Source organism: Lissotriton helveticus, chromosome 9, assembly GCF_964261635.1.
Source record: "Lissotriton helveticus chromosome 9, aLisHel1.1, whole genome shotgun sequence".
NCBI lineage: Eukaryota > Metazoa > Chordata > Amphibia > Caudata > Salamandridae > Lissotriton > Lissotriton helveticus.
This window is the reverse complement of record NC_136070.1, coordinates 11,955,202-11,972,683: the sequence shown is the minus strand read 5'-3', so window position 1 is coordinate 11,972,683 and position 17,482 is coordinate 11,955,202. Positions and strand designations below refer to the sequence as shown.

The 17,482-nt window shown below is 50.9% G+C and overlaps 1 protein-coding gene across 3 annotated transcripts in view; it reads left to right on the top strand.

Annotated features, from left to right (window-relative positions):
- Positions 1-17,482, top strand: part of TTC6 (tetratricopeptide repeat domain 6) — a 1,585,904-nt gene that overhangs the window by 330,152 nt on the left and 1,238,270 nt on the right. The window lies entirely within an intron of this gene.

The following is a 17,482-nucleotide window of genomic DNA, read 5'->3' as shown; positions in this document are numbered from 1 at the left end:
GCATTCTCCATTGTGGTGATCAACCTAATGCCTAAAAAGTTTGATAGTGGAAGTTAATCATGGCAAATGTGATCTTGCAGAAGTTAATGTTTGTTTGTTGCACTTATTTTTGGAAAACTTGGACCTAGGTGCAACGCAGTGTTGTGCGAGTTGTTTCAAGATTCCAAGCTCTCGTTTGCATACCTTGCGCTGCCGAAGTGTAAGGATGCACACAGGAAGGGATATGACCCCCGTGCTCTCTTGCGTGGATGCACACAGGAAGGGATATGACCCCCGTGCTCTCTTGCGTGGATGCACACAGGAAGGGATATGACCCCGTTGCTCTCTTGCGTGGATGCACACAGGAAGGGATATGACCCCGTTGCTCTCTTGCGTGGATGCACACAGGAAGGGATATGACCCCCGTGCTCTCTTGCGTGGATGCACACAGGAAGGGATATGACCCCGTGCTCTCTTGCGTGGATGCACACAGGAAGGGATATGACCCCGTTGCTCTCTTGCGTGGATGCACACAGGAAGGGATATGACCCCCGTGCTCTCTTGCGTGGATGCACACAGGAAGGGATATGACCCCGTGCTCTCTTGCGTGGATGCACAGAGGAAGGGATATGACCCCGTGCTCTCTTGCGTGGATGCACACAGGAAGGGATATGACCCCGTTGCTCTCTTGCGTGGATGCACACAGGAAGGGATATGACCCCCGTGCTCTCTTGCGTGGATGCACACAGGAAGGGATATGACCCCGTGCTCTCTTGCGTGGATGCACACAGGAAGGGATATGACCCCGTGCTCTCTTGCGTGGATGCACACAGGAAGGGATATGACCCCGTTGCTCTCTTGCGTGGATGCACACAGGAAGGGATATGACCCCCGTGCTCTCTTGCGTGGATGCACACAGGAAGGGATATGACCCCGTGCTCTCTTGCGTGGATGCACACAGGAAGGGATATGACCCCGTTGCTCTCTTGCGTGGATGCACACAGGAAGGGATATGACCCCCGTGCTCTCTTGCGTGGATGCACACAGGAAGGGATATGACCCCGTTGCTCTCTTGCGTGGATGCACACAGGAAGGGATATGACCCCGTGCTCTCTTGCGTGGATGCACACAGGAAGGGATATGACCCCGTTGCTCTCTTGCGTGGATGCACACAGGAAGGGATATGACCCCCGTGCTCTCTTGCGTGGATGCACACAGGAAGGGATATGACCCCGTGCTCTCTTGCGTGGATGCACACAGGAAGGGATATGACCCCGTTGCTCTCTTGCGTGGATGCACACAGGAAGGGATATGACCCCGTTGCTCTCTTGCGTGGATGCACACAGGAAGGGATATGACCCCGTTGCTCTCTTGCGTGGATGCACACAGGAAGGGATATGACCCCGTTGCTCTCTTGCGTGGATGCACACAGGAAGGGATATGACCCCCGTGCTCTCTTGCGTGGATGCACACAGGAAGGGATATGACCCCCGTGCTCTCTTGCGTGGTGACATCTGTTGGGAAAGTGCAACTGCAGCTTTCTGTCTCCATTGTTTTAGTATGAGGCCCTCTATTTTTAGTAGACTGCGACTTCATCATCCAAGCTCCCTTGTATCCTCACAACTGTAGTACATTGCAACAAGCTTTCATCTGCATTGTAGTCTCCCGTGTGGACATCTGTACGCTGCACTTGTCTGAGGCCATAAAGTGCTAGTACCTATATATATATATATATTGTCAGATGTCAACTGGGAGAGGATGTGGTGGTGAGGCCGGAGTTGCAGACTTGCAACTGAGGAATCAGGTTCGATTGTGGGAAAATCACTTAATCTCCCCCCCCCCCCTCCCCCGGCCTTGTTTAATGTTACTGGGTGGTCTTGTAAACCGATCCAATGCCCTTGGGCTGAGTATACGCTGCATAGAACAGCAAACAATTGAAAAGAAGGTAGACATTCGCACCAGTAGCATCCCATTTTTAAAGATCACACATTAATTGCTTATTACAACCATCGTGGGGCAAGTGTATCTTATTAGTTTTGTTAGACGTGCACCTGTCCAACGTTGGGCTACCCTCCCTGGTGATGATGTGCTCTACAAATCCGCACAACATAACTGTCAGTACGCACGTATTACTTTTTATGTGGTGCAGGTATGGCTTCGCATTTACATAGAATAAATACAAATTGTGTAATTCACTCATTCTATGCTTGAAGAGTGCAAAAAGGCCAGAATTTTGTATATATATAAAAAAAAATGTGTCTGGAACTATTATTCCTGTGTATAGTTAATAAGATTGCAAATCTCAGAATGCGAGGCGAAAACTTGAACTGGACAACTCATATAAGTGTTAACCCAGGAAGATCTATAAAAGTCTGAGCGCGTTGCTACGCCCCTGAATCTTTTATGCCGGCTTTCCTGTCATTCTTCTGCATTATTCTTTTATAAGAGACTAGCAGCCCGTCCCGACGTTGTCCGGGTATGAAATAGAATGTGTGTAATGTGTGTATTTGGCAAGGGCAATTTATTTTAAAATCCCGTGGTAGACAACATTTTTTGTTTCATTAGAATAGGGACGGAGAAGGGCCAGCTGCAGCTCTGGTTGATGTTAGCAGGCACGTGTAATTGGTGTAGTGATCCGCCGCCTGAGCCCGGCTGCAGCCCTGGTTGATGTTAGTAGATGCGTGTAATGTCGTTGAATGAGAGAGTTATCAGCCGCGGGTAAATTCGTTTAATGAGAGAGTTCAGTGACAGCGAGTAGGAGAGGCTGCAGTAATTGTCCCCGCAGACACGCTCATTTGCGTGTTTCCCCGCTTGAGGCCCAGATGCAGGCCTGTTTGATGTTAGCAGGCGCATGTTCCCCACTTGAGGCCCAGCTCCAGGCCTGGTTGATGTTATCAGGCGCGTGTAATTAGTGTACTGATCCGCCGCGTGAGCCTGGCTAGAGCTGTGGTTGATGGTAGCAGGCGCGTCTAATTTTGTTGAATGAGAGAGTTCAGTAACAGTGCGCAGGAGAGGCTGCAGTAACGTTACTTACCAGGCCTCCAGGAGAACGCGTTTGTCATGCCCCCAGCACATGGCCACAGCAGACGATCTTCTGAATAATGTACGACCCACATGGCATGAAGGGCGGAACGTAGCTCACGCCCCCAGCGTTTCTCTGCCCCTTGATGCGGCGCAATTGCGTTCACATGGCATGAAGGCCGGACACACACCCCCGGCGTTTCTCACACCCCCAGTGTGTCACGCCCCAAGTGTGTCATTGGGAAAATTATGAACTATAGTAAACATTCAATTAATAACTGCCAAATCTCTCCTCTAAACATAAACCAAAAATTGCGACTATAGATTACATATATGGAATCAGAGTTTTGTTGTGTATAAAAAATATTTTTATTTCATTCCTTACTGATATTTTGTTTTAAATTTCTTTCATAGGGGGCGTGGCCAAGATGGCGAGCTGAACGGACGCGTTCGCCGTGAGCTCCTCCACCCTCAGGCCCCTAAATCGTAAATAAGCACAGATCTCCCCCCCAGATCGCACTGCAGCACTTACGGTTCCCTGCGATCTCCGGTGCTCTCCGAGGGGCGTCCTCCCGACTCCCGCAAGGCACCTGAGAGACTCCTGGGAGCGGCGGATCCTGGACGGCGGCCATTGCGTGCGCCGCACGGACGCCCGGCCGGTGAAGTGGCCTGAGCTGGATCGGCTGCGGAGCGGTGACGAGGACGCCGTGCGGCTGAACGCCGTCTACCTCCAGCGACTGCCCTGACCGAGCGCTGGGAGGGCGAGAGACTGCCGCCGGCGGTGGTCGGTGACGCCAGCCCGAGGCACTGATAGACCGGAATGCATCACGCAAGGCCGGGGACGCGGCCTACTGACGTGGCGTCCCGGACCTCTGCCGCGTTCCGGACAACAGCGCACCTGCCCACCGTTACGCTTCTGAGGTGAGGTGCACAGCGGAGCCCGAGCGGCCGTGGGGCCACGACTGGAACCCCGCGCCCACAGCGACGGGGTGAGGCGCCTGGGGCCGAGCCTGTGCAGAGCCCGGAGGCCCGAAGAGAGAGATCGAGGCGCTGCTTCACCCAGACGCTCCGCCCGGCGGACCCTTGCGACGCCACATCAGGCCACACGGCAGTGGTGAATACTGGGCTCAGAGAGAGGCCGGGGTGGACACGTACCCCCCGAGTGTGCCTCCCGGGCATCTCCGGGCCGCGGCCTATGGCCGGAGGAGACTCCCCCTCACCCCGCACTAACTGGCGGGCGCCCTGACGACGGAGGACTTGCAGAAAGCAGCTCTTGTGGACTCTGAGCTTCTGCCCCGAATCCATTACAGGGGGTGACACAAAGGAACTACCCCGGATGAACCGGAGGAGCGTGGCTGACCACTCTGGGGGTGCGGCTCTCCCGGGAGACGAGGGGACGACCTACTGCAGGAGACGCCGTCTACCGGTCCTGTGCAGTGCGGCAACGACTCTCGCCCCCAGGTGAAGACGGGCGGGACCCGTGTGGTGGTGCGGGAGACCTGCAGCGATGCCCGCCAGGTACGCTAAGGCGCTGGTCCGCGCTGAATCTCACCAGCTATCACGCCAACCCACAACACAGTAGGGAAGCTGTCTCTGTGTGTGCTTCGTGGATCACCGTTGGCAGTCGACAGGGCCTACGACATTGCGGACCTCCTTGGAGGGGACCGTAGGGGAGAAGCGGTCAACTGGAGCTGGCGCGCTGCGCAGGGCCCTGGCACGGGTGGCCGCGGGAGCGTAGAGAAAAAGCCGAAAACTGTCCGGAGGGTCCGTACTGCAGAGAAGGGGAGCCAAGGTACTCTCACCACGAACAGCCCGCTGGAAGGAGGTTCCCTACCCGACGCACGAGGGAATCGCTTTGCCCCCACGGTTACAGGCGTGCACACTCCGCGCGGACTCTACTTGCTGCGCGCCTGCCCTCGGAATCGGCCTAGTGGGCCGGGCAGCGGCGCCCACGCATCAGACCCCTTGAGGATGGCTGGCAACAGAGGCCCCAAAAAGGGCGATAGAACATTGCCTGAGATGCTGAACAGAGGGTCGTCGAAACCAGACAAGGGGCAAAATTCCCCGGGCCCCTCGAGGACTCCGCAGGAGGCAGAGGACAGAGAGCCACCGGTCACCAGATCCTTCCTGGAGTCTCTCTTCAGCTCCATGCGAGATGACTTTCAAACACTAAAGCAAGAGGTGGCCGGTGAGGTCAGAGAGGTGCGGAGAGAAGTAGACAACCTGGGGGAGAGAGTGGCTACAATGGAAGAAACTGGTCACTCCAGAGACGCAGAGATCGAACTTTTGCAGCAGGAAGTGCTCCGCCTACGTGACCAACACCTGGACTTGCAGGCGCACAATGAAGCCTGGAGAGCCCTTCCCGCCGAAATAATATCAGAGTCCGAGGGGTGCCATCCAAAGACGAAGGGGAAGACGTCGCTGCATACCTCCAGTGCATGTTCCGGGAAATACTGGGGGAAGCGGAGGACTTTCCTGTCCGAATAGACAGGGCGCGCCTAGCGCGCAGAGGTTTGGCGCCACCACCGGACATCCTGGCCTTCTTGCCGGAGTACCCACTGAAGGAACGGATTCTCCGCGAAGCAAGGAAGCAACAATCACTGCACTTCCGGGGGCACTCGGTTGCACTCTTCCAAGACCTGTCAGCGATTACGCTCCAGAAACGCAAGACATTTAAAATTGCAACTGACTTTCTGAGGAACCATGATACGCAATATGCTTGGGGGCACCCTTTCCGACTTATCTTCCGCTGAAATGGCACTTTACATCAGCTCCGATCCCTCCAGGACACCTGCGAGGTATTGGGCATCACCGCGTCCGACAAATCCCCATCGACACGCGTTGCAGACGCTCCACCAGAGACGGCTGGCAGCAAATTCCGGACCGCCGGCCCTCTGCCTCCTCCGCCCGCCCAGACTCACCCACCATCCGGTCCGGCATGGACAGAGCGGTACAGGAGGCGGCCAGGGACACGAACACCAACACTGTTGCGCTGACGGCTTGAGTTGTCTCCGGGGGGAGATGGATACAGCCTTACTATGATGCAGGTTTGGGGGTACGGGGGGAGGGAGGGGCGGGCGGGGATGCGGTGGCTGGACGTCCACTACCCTAATCGACCACGGTCTTGTCCTTGGGGGACCGGACTGGGACTATGAGACACTGGAACTCCTTACGGGGAATGGGAGGAGGAAGGTGGGGATTGTTGGGGAGGGGGGGTTTTATTTCCGATGTTTGGGGACCCGAGTTGGGGGTTGTTCAAGGGATGTTGGGGGGGGGACCGTGCTGTACTGTTGTTGCATTAGCTTTCACCTCGCACCCCTATTTCACACTGTTGCCACCGGTGACGGCCCCCCGGGGCCGCGACAGGCTCGTTAAGCACTGCCCTTGCACTTGTCACTGATGGCTCTTAAGATAGTTACCCTTAATGTGAAAGGGCTGAATAACCCGGTCAAGCGGAAGGCAGTGCTGTCCCTACTTGAAAACACTCAGGCAGACATTTGTCTCTTGCAGGAGACCCATCTCCTTGCTAAAGACTGCCACAGGCTGCGCTCACCGAAATTCCTAGTACAATTCTTTTCCTCTGGAGCTACCAAAACAGCAGGGGTTGCAATCTTAGTGTCTAGGACGTTTAGGGGAGATGTCTTGCATAAAGTGGCAGAACAGAAAGGGAGGCTCCTAGTTTACAGGGTCAAGATGGGAGGTCTGGTGTTTACTATTGGCTCGATATATAGTCCCAACGACCACCAAGAGCGGTTCCTACACTCGGCCCTAGAGGATGTTGCGGTCACCCCAGATAGGCACATCATTATTGGGGGGGACTTGAATGTGGTCTTTGACTCATCCTTAGATAGGTCGGCACAGCGACGCCCACAAACAGGGGAGATCTAGCAGCTGAGCAAATCTCGCTTGGGAGATCTCGACTTGCATGATCTGTGGCGGCGCCTCCACCCTACTGCCCGAGACTACTCCTACTATTCACACGCACACAAGTCATACGCGCGATTGGATCATCTCCTGGTGACGGGACCGCTTTACGAACTGGCGACGGCCTCTGAAATGGGGGTTCCTACGCTGTCTGACCACGCCCCGGTAACGGGCACCTTCCAGCTACCACTGGTGCCTTCCTCGTGAGGAGTATGGCGCCTCAGGGATACCCTCTTGCATAAGCAATCTGTAGTAAAACGTATACGGGACTCGATTAGCGAATATCGGCGGCACAATGATAATGGTGACACCACCCGAGCGACGCAATGGGCCGCCTTGAAGGCCGTGCTCCGCGTTGAGTTTATCGCCATCTCCTCGGCGGAGAATAGGGAACGACAACAAAAGAGAGACGAACTTACGGGCAAGGTGAGAGAGTTGGAACAGGTACATCAGAGAACCGGAGCCCCTAGAGTTTGGAGGCAGCTTAAGGCAGCCCGGAAACTCCTATCTGCCCTGGACATGGATAGAGCGGAATATGCAGCGTTGCGCTTGAAACACGCGTACTACACCGGCGGTGACAGGTGCGGCCGGCTTCTGGCGAATAAGCTCCGTGTACAACACCAAAATCACCGGGTGAAGGAGCTGTCAATTTCCGAGGGGGTGACGGCCACGGAGGATGGCCAGATTGCGGACGGTTTCCGCCGATACTATGCCGACTTATATGCAGGCGAGCCCTCCTCGGCGCAAGCCGAAGCTGATTACCTGGACTCGGTCGACCTCCCCGCCCTTGCCCCGGAACAGGCGGAACACTTGGAACGGGACATTCGGATCGAGGAGGTGATCGCGGCTATCTCCCGTCTCAAGCTCGGGAAGGCCCCAGGTCCTGATGGTTACACCCCACTTTACTATTAAAGGTTCTGCCCAGAATTGGCGCCGCTGCTGACGCGACTTTACAACTCGTTTTCTGAACCCGGGGCTATCCCTCCGGACCTACTCCAGGCGACAGTGTCGGTCATCCCCAAGCCGGGGAAGGACCGGACTCAATGCGGCTCCTACCGGCCGATATCACTTTTGAATGTGGACCTCAAGCTGTATACCGGGATCCTAGCGGCGCGCCTAGCACCTCACCTGCCGGGGCTGGTAGATCCGGATCAGGCGGGGTTCGTCCCCGGTAGACAAACAGTAGACAACACCAAGAGAGTGGTCCATATCCTGGAAAAGGCCTCCCGTATTCCCGGGGAACGAATGCTTCTTTCGGTTGACGCGGAGAAGGCGTTCGACCGGGTACATTGGCCGTACCTGGAGAGGGTGCTCTGCAAACTGGGCATAGGTGAGAAATTTCGCACCTTGGTATTCAATTGTTACAGATTTCCATCCGCAGTGGTGCGAGTGAATGGTTGCAGCTCCCAGACATTTGCAATAGAGCGGGGCACTAGACAAGGGTGCCCGTTGTCACCGCTGCTCTTCGCTCTATATATGGAGCCATTTGCCCAGAGGATTCGTCAGAATCCTGATGCGTCGGGCGTTCGGATGGGGGGGTATGTTCACACCGTTAGCTTATACGCGGATGACGTGATCTTGACACTTGATGACCCGAGAAGGGCACTCCCTGCTTGCATCGCTGAGCTAGCAGCCTTCGCCGCAGTGGCGGGTTTTAAAATGAATATGGGGAAATCGGCAGCCCTTGACATCTCGCTGACCACCGCCACGAGACTTGAGTTACAGGGCCTCTTCCCCATGCGCTGGTCCAAGGACCTGGTGCCCTACTTAGGCATCCTGCTGGCGCCCTCGATACCTGCCATGGTGACGGCCAATTACGCAGCCTTGGGCAGCAAGATTAAGGAAGAATTGGCCCGCTGGAGTAAGGGAACGTTGTCGTTGCTGGGTAGGATAGCGGCGGTGAAACTCTCTTACCGCAGGTGCTGTATCTATTTAGGGCCCTACCACTTCAACCCCCGAAGGGGTGGATTGGACAAGCTCAGGCGGACATCGCACGCTTTGTCTGGCAGGGCCGCAAACCCCGACTCAAAAGAGCCTTGTCCACGCTGGCGCCTGAGTCCGGGGGACTTGGCATACCAGATCTCCACAAGTACTTCCAAGCGGCGCAATTGCGGTATTTGGTGGAGTGGAGCAAGTGGGAATCTGATAAGCACTGGCTGTTCCAGGACCAGGCAGTGGCAGGTAGGACCCTGCAGGAGATTCCCTTCCTGCGCAGAGCTCACCGTCCTCCCAACCTCTACGCGTCCTTTATCACGCAGGTCCCGCTCCGAGTATGGGACGCAGTGAATGCTAGGCATGAACTCACTACCTGTCCGTCGCCGTTTACACCCTTGGTTGAGAACCCAGATTTCCATCCTGGAATGGAGCCCGGAGCCTTTGCGCACTGGCGGATGGCTAGATGCAGTGCGTTGTTTCACATGTACGGCCCGGATGGCGCCATAACCTTCCAGGATTTCAGACAGGAATATCATATGCCCGAGACAGAACGGATGCGGTATCTGCAGGTGCATCACTGGGCGCTTCAGCCACAGGTGCGTGACCTAGCCGACCGGAGGCTCACACCCTATGAGAAGTGGCTGGCGACGTGCTCCTCGGACTCCAAACTCATCTCAGATCTATATAAGCTCTTGCAACCTCCTCCTTTCCACATTCACAACCCGGGCGGGAGCGCTGGGAACGGGAGCTGGGAAGGGCGCTTAGCCACACGGATTGGGACCACATTTCTTATCGGGCACGCCACTCTGCATACCACACCGGCCTCACGGAAACGTTCACCAAGATATCCACCTATTGGTACTATACCCCTGAGAGATTGCATGAAATGAATCGTAACATTGTGAACACCTGTTGGCGAGAATGTGGACAGATTGGCACACTTACACACGTCTTGTGGGATTGCCTTTTGTTGAGCCCCTATTGGAAGGAGATTTTAGATGAGATAGACCAGTGCTTCGACATTGAGTTACCACGCTTCCCGGCTTATGTCTTGCTAGGATTGAAGGGTAGACAGATAACGATCGCCTTGGGCTCGGCGATTCAGAACATACTCATTTACTGGCGCACCACCACACTCCCCACCATTGTTGGCTGGTTACATAGGTTGTGGCACGTTCTGGGAATGGAGAAGTTGTCCCTCATGGGGGCGGGGGAGGTGGATACGTTTGAGGAGCTGTGGCAGCCTTTCCATACCTTACTACAGTCGGAATTCAAAGAACTTACCTGTCCGCGATATCTTAGACTACTGCGACTGACATCCCCGGCTAACCCATCCACCTAGTATGTCCGGGAGGACTGCCTGACGAGGGGGGGAGGCACAATGCAGGAGCGATAGAGGTATGGGACATTCACGCAGCACGGGGGGAGTGGGGAAGGGGGGATTTGGGGGTGGAAGGGAGGGGGGGGGAGTTGAGGAAGGGGTAGTTGGTTATTGGAATTGTCGTCACCGCATACATCCTTGGCACCATGCCCTGAAGGGGGATGTAATTGCAGTATATGGCTCGCTGATGGCACTCCTGTGGCGGAAACTTTGCACTACCTCTTTTGAGACGACTGTATTCATTTGTTTGTATTGTTTTTTGATAATGCAATAAAATACTTTAAACATATTCTTTTTTATGAGGTTTATAGCTCATCATCCAAATATTTTTACTTCAAGAATCGTACATAGAAAAACACATTTATATACAACACATAAACATAAATAGATCACACTAGAACCGGTCAATTTTCTTTTAAAGTCAGCAAAGCGGTGGATTTTTGACTACGCGCGTTTCGGCATTCTGCCTTCATCAGGTGGCCGTCATTCGCACATACAAGTAACAAAATATACACTAAAGGGAAGATGCAGAAAAAGAATATATAAATATATATATTACATATTATATACATTAGTCGCATTACATTACATATACATTTATAGGATGCAAAATATATATACAAAAAACACTAGGGGAGACTAGGTCAATATTTACATAATTTTTTTTATATACATAGCATCTAATATTATTTACATACGCAGCTCTTATGTCATATTCAATTTGACTGCATAATACATAAACTGTAGTCAGATTGTTATTTGAAAGACGTTCTTCATATAACACATATTTTAGTTCATTCTACATTGATCAATCTACACTTAGTAAGCGTCTATTGTATATACATTGAGATCAGTACATATGATCAGCAAAAATGGTCCTAATACTTTTTTCATCGTGTTTCATAAATGGATTTGCATCTTATTCCTAAAGATATCCATCACTATTAAAAAAGAAGAACTTATGTGGGCCAAGGTAATAGAGATGGCAGATGGAATGGATACAAAGAGGCGAAAAAACAAGACATTCTTTAAAGGGAGTCCATTATTCTGAAGTTGTCTAGGGACATGCTTACTCGCAACAGATATTGTGGCTAAGACTTACTATTGGGTCTGGTATCCCATTTGTGCTATCCAAAGTTCTTTATATTATATAGAGATTAATGAGATAATTATACTTACAACATATATATAGTGGGCAATCCGTTGTATTTCTGTACAGCTGGGATTTTTATGGTCTAAAAGTCTCAGCAAACCTTCTATTTTTTCAGTGCTGTGTTATAGAGGGACCTTAAAGGGATAAACAGAAAGAACTGCTAATATGGTTTAAATATCTTTCTACAAGGCCCTTCCCCAGACCTCAATGTTAGTCTGTCTTTATTTTGCTGCTATAGCACATAGTTTTATCTAATATCTCTCTTTTTACTGGTACGCTTCCTAGTCGCTTCAGGAAAATTGTTTAGTTTAGAGTTTTAGACATTCTCATTAAATAGCGCGTTCCTTATCACCTTGATGCGATCCTCACAGCTCTTATTTAGTTATATGTCATGGCATTCACATGAAATGTCAGGGTCTTCAATCAAAAAGCGGCGGCTACCTATTAATGTATGGAATTAAAGAGTAGATAGCCTCTTAGATAACCGTGACATACATATACTCTACTGTTCACTGATTGTTACAGAAATTATATAATATACCTTTAATTGGTGAGTTCTTCGGAATATACGTAATTCTGCAGAAACACTTTTGATAGTTGCATTTGGGCAATATCTTTATTCTAAAAATAGGTATAAAGAACACCATTACTGATTCACGTTTGTGAGAACCAAACCGGTTTTTCTATTCCTATTATGCAACGCTTGGCGGTATCGGCAGCTTACCTTCGTGCTTTTGTAACGTGTCCTCTGTGTGGGTTCTGTTTCGCCAGCCGCGCTAAATGTTCCGACCGATTACGGAAACGGGAAGGCATTGCCCCCTTACGTTTATATATGCCCCTAATCTTCCCGCGTTTTCATTCCTGGTTATTTTCACCTGTGCGAGGATAGGGCGCATGTGTTCTGATGTCATACACAGCGCGTCTATAGGGGCATAGAGCTAGATGACGGACTAATAAGGGATGTTTAAGTGCCGAGATGTACTTTTATAATGGCTTGTTGAAATAATTTATTTGCAATAAGCCATAAGATTCGCCCATAGTGTAACTATTTTGTTTATTGCAAGGTAATAGCATACTATCAATTTGTGCATGGTGTTTAGTAGAGAAACAAAATATTTTAAGTACGCCAGTTTGAGCATATAACCCTTTCATTTACCTTTACATTCTTAAAAGAATATACTCTCTATGTTACCGATGTTCTTAGATATAGAGAGTTTGAGAAAGTTACTAAATTCAGTGTGAAAAAAGTATAAATAGACGCTCATTCCATTCCATGTAGATCTATAGGATGTTTACTTATCTTACATTTACAAAGCCATCACAGCCAGGGGCCTATATAATTGCGTGCTCCCAAGGGATTTCTAAATTCAATCCTCTATTCATAGTATCGAGGGTAAAAATCCAGAAAACTTCGCGTTTTTTGCGAATCTTATCAGTACAGAAACCTTCTCTTGGCTCTATTTTTTCTATAATCAACCAGCGGATATCTTCTGGTTTATGATTATTTTCTACATAGTGAGATACCAAAGGTGCATTCATTTTCAAAGTACGTATTGCGGACTTGTGTTCCGTTACTCTTGTATATAGGGATCGTGAAGATTCACCTACATAACCTTGATTGCATGGGCATAGTAACAAATAAACAATGTTTTTAGTTTTGCAGTTCGTCATGCCCTTGGTTTGTATACTCACTCCATTATGCATCAATTCCTTTGTCTCAATAGCCTGCGGGGACACTTTACATACTCCGCACTTATAGTTTCCAATTACAGGATTATGATTCATTATGCTTCTTTGAATGCATTCTTTGCGAGCAGGCATGCGCGATCTTACCACCAGATCTTTAATATTTTTATTCTTTCTGTAAGCAAATAGTGGTTTCGGTAATTTTTCTTCTTCAGGTTTGTTTACATTCAGAATGTGCCAGTTTGAATACAGTATTTGGTGCACTTGATTATTCAAAAGTGAGTGTCTGGACACAAACACCAAATTCATTCCTTGATTAGATTTTGTACCTTCTAAGAGGTGTTGGCAGTCATAGTACCTGGCCCTTTTAAAGGACTCTCGTACCAGTCTGTGTGGGTAGCCACGCTCTTCAAACTTATTTTTCATTACCTCTGCTCGCTGATCATAGTCTGTAAGTTTAGTACAGTTTCTCCTTAGCCTGAGAAATTGGCTAAAGGGGATACTTTTTTCTGTGCAACCGGGTGGAAACTATCATAGTGGAGTATGGTATTACGTGCCGTGGGTTTTACAAAAAGATCTGTGAATAGTTGGCCCTGATCATGTTTTACAGTGATGTCCAGAAATTCCATTTCTATATTGCTCATATGGGCAGTAAATTTCAGATTCGTATCACAGGCATTAAGCCAGAGTATGAATTCATTAAGGGTGTCTTCGTTGTCATCCCATATAAATATGACGTTGTCAATATATCGTGACCAGTAAAAGATAGATTTAAAAAATGGCGCCACCTCATTGAAGATATTACATTTTTCAAAAAACGCCACATAAATATTCGCGATAGTGGGGGCGCAAGACGCCCCCATACTTACACCCTTTATCTGCCTATAGAGGGTGCCTCGAAATTCAAAAACATTCTCTTCCAGGACAATTCTTAGGCAGTCCAGAATAAAGTCAATGTTACACTCTATTTCATATAGTTCAATGAACAATCTTGTGGCATCGATCGCACCAGCACATGGGATGTTTGAATAAAGACTTTCGACATCCAGTGTCACAATCCATTGTCTTTGAGCATTGAATGCTGTACCTTCTAATTGGTTAATTATGTGCCTTGTATCTTGCACATATCCCGGTATTCCTGAGATATAGGGACGCAATATTGCGTCAAGACATTTGGATATCGGTTCTGTTATGCTACCAATAGTTGTCACAATGGGACGAAAGGGTGGATCTAGTTCATTTTTGTGAACTTTAGGGGTTCCATACATACTGGCCATTCTCGGGTTATCTATGTTCAAGTATTCGAACTCTTTTGTGCATATATCTCCATTCTGCAGAGCTTTCGAGGTCAATTTCAGAATTTTAGTTTTTGTTTTGCTCGTGGGGTCTTTTGTAATTCTGATATAAAAAGTATTATCGCTAAGCATTTCTTTTTTTTTTTTTTTTTTAAACCTTTATTGAACAATGAAAGCTCACAAATACTGGCCTACAACCCCACGGGCTGGCCAGAACAGAATGGTCAAATAACCAGCGTACAAAAAGAAGATCTGCACAGGATATAACATCAGGAGCACTGGTGAAGCAATAAAAACCATCGAGCGTTCAGCAAGAGCAGGATAATAAAGGTTAATTTTCTAGCACGGGGAGGAGACCAAAGGAATAACGGGCCGCATATGAGAGTACAAGGGAGGGACCGCGGCAAGCCGCCATTTTATAAACACAACGTAAGAAAATGAAGCCATATAATCAAATCCAGCAAAGGACAGAAACAGAATCAGACCATCAAATATCGACAGTGGCAACAGTCAATCGCGCTCACTCACCTCCGCCCCTACCCGAACAGAGAAGACGTGATCAAAAAGCCCCATCACAAAGACTATGCAATACGCACCCCAACGGAAAAAGGGGACCTCCATAAAGGAGGAAGGGAAAGAGGGAGAAAAAGACAACAAAAGGAACACCCGCCAGACCATGCACCCCCAGGGGGAAAAACAGGGCAATAAAACCGGCATGCGATGGAACAGAAACACGATACCAGAATAGGCAGCGAACCACAATCAGCCACACACCGGAAGAAGGACAGAAAACCCCCGGGGGAGATACGAGGTGACAGAGTCCCGAAAAAGTGAATACACAAGAGCCATAGAACAAAAAAGGGAAAAGAAGGGGGGAAAAGGACCCCCGACACAAACAGACCCCCCCCACCCACCCCTAAGCCCACCCTGCACCCCTGCAGAAGGCTACGGCCTACCCCCCCCGCAGCGTGCCTGTCGCCCTAAGTAGAACCCGAAATATAGTGGAGCAAGAAAAGTTGGAGTTAAAAGACAAAAAAAAAAAGGGGGGGAAGGAAGGGAAGGAAAGAAGGGAGTAAAGACATACAAACATACACACGGGGGAGGGCCAAAGACAGGAGTAAACGCACCCATCCACCCGCCCGGGTTAAAGGTCCAAGTCCTCGGGAAGCCAAAGAGTATCAGGCCAAAGTCCAGGAGCACTAACCAGTTACACAGAACCATATCAGGACACGGAGATCATCCAAACCGTTCATGAGCTACCGCATATAAGAGTCAGTTTTCATCAGCCCTGACCCTTTTTATCCAAAGCAGTAAGGGTCCGATCCAACGAGGACCCTGCCAGAAAGAACAGAAGGCAGGCAGCAGGAGAGTCCAACGGCAGTCCAAAAAAGTCACAGGAAGAAAAGCACGGAAGATCCAGGAAAATCACAGAATGTAGCAAACGATGCAGGCACAGTTCCAAGGATATATCCATAAAAACCGACCCATCCGGGCCGGCACAGGAGACGTCATCGGGCAGTGGTGATTGAGAGGGACCAGGAGAATCATGAAAGTCCGGCAAAACAAAATCCAGCTCCCGGGCCAAGGGCAGAGGAGGCAGCACAGGAGGAGAAGGCGCCATCAGGTTGCGCACCTCCGGGGCGGCAGCCGGGGCCGAGTCCGCAAGGAGAGTACCAGCCACACCCCGCGATATCAATGCCTCATCCGGTCGTGGGGGCCCGGGAGGCCCGCAGTGAGGAACCGTCTCCAGAACCAGGAGTGGCGCGGCCACCGAGAGCCGCCAGGATAGCAGGATGTTTAAGATCCCCTTAAGTGCAGGAAAACCTTCACAGTATCCGACACCCGGGCCTTGCGGCGGGCCCCCAGTGCTCGTCCGGGCCCGGCCCAAACAAATGGGGTTGGTCGCCATCCCGAGAGCCCGAACAGGCCGCGCGGCCAACAACCTCCGCCGGGGCGGCAGTCAAACAGATGAAGTCCCGCCGACAGGCAGAAGAACACCCCGGACAGGAAGGGGGGCCACCAGAAGAAGGGGATTCGCCGGCCCCCCAATGTCGCCAGTCCCGCTCTCCAAGTCCGGGCGGCAAAGAACAAAATGGCCGGACCGGAGAACAAAGGGGGAGGAAGCTGAACACACGAGGAACCCCAATAATGAAGGGCAGCGTCACCATCCAAGGCTGCCGCCACACAGGAGTCTCTCAGCCAGGAACCTCCGGCTCACACGAACAGCGGCCCTCCGATCACCTCCAGCGCGCCCCGAAGGGCAAGCCCGCAGGCTGCATCCGGCCCAGGAGCCGGGACGAAGAACCAGGCCAGTCCGCTCTCGAGTCCCGGGAATGGTCGGGGGCACTGCACCGGACCCACAGCAGCCAGGACAACCGGAACAAGTGGTAAGTGCCTGCAGTGCGTCGTAGTAGTACCACACAGCAAGGAGGGCTTCCCGGGGCAGGATAAATGCAGGATAAATGTGAAAAACACAGGCGGGCGAACGGAGCCGAGCTAAAGCGCGGCCATCTCGGTCGCGAGCTAGGCTCCTCCCCCGCTAAGCATTTCTTAAATTTTTTCGATATATTTTACCATGTCTAGGATCGCTATCCCTCCCCCTTGGTCGCAACTTTTTATAATCACATCCTTTGAATCTTTAAGTTGCACTAATGCCTTGTGTTCTTCCAAGCTGATATTATATGGGGTATTCGGTATGTATTTAGTGGCAATACGCAATTTGTTGATGACTACTTGCTCAAATATACGTATTTCAGGGGCCACTTGTTCCAAGGCCCACGCCCCCAGTGTGTCACGCCCCCAGTGTGCCTCTTGATGCTGCGCAGCAACGTAATTGGCGCTTGTATGTACGACTCAAATGGCATGAAGGGCGGACACACGCCTCCAGCGTTTGTCACACCCCCAGCGTTTGTCACGCCTCCAGCATTTGTCATGCCCCCAGCACACGCCCACATCCCACGATGTGATGGCCGTACCACACGCCCCCAGTGTTAGTCACGCCCCCAGCCCACGCCCACAGCACAACGCAGACACGCCCACAAGGGACTACTTTGCTGGCACGGTTCTTTTACCTTTTAAATGTATATGGTGTCCTACGGTACAATTGTA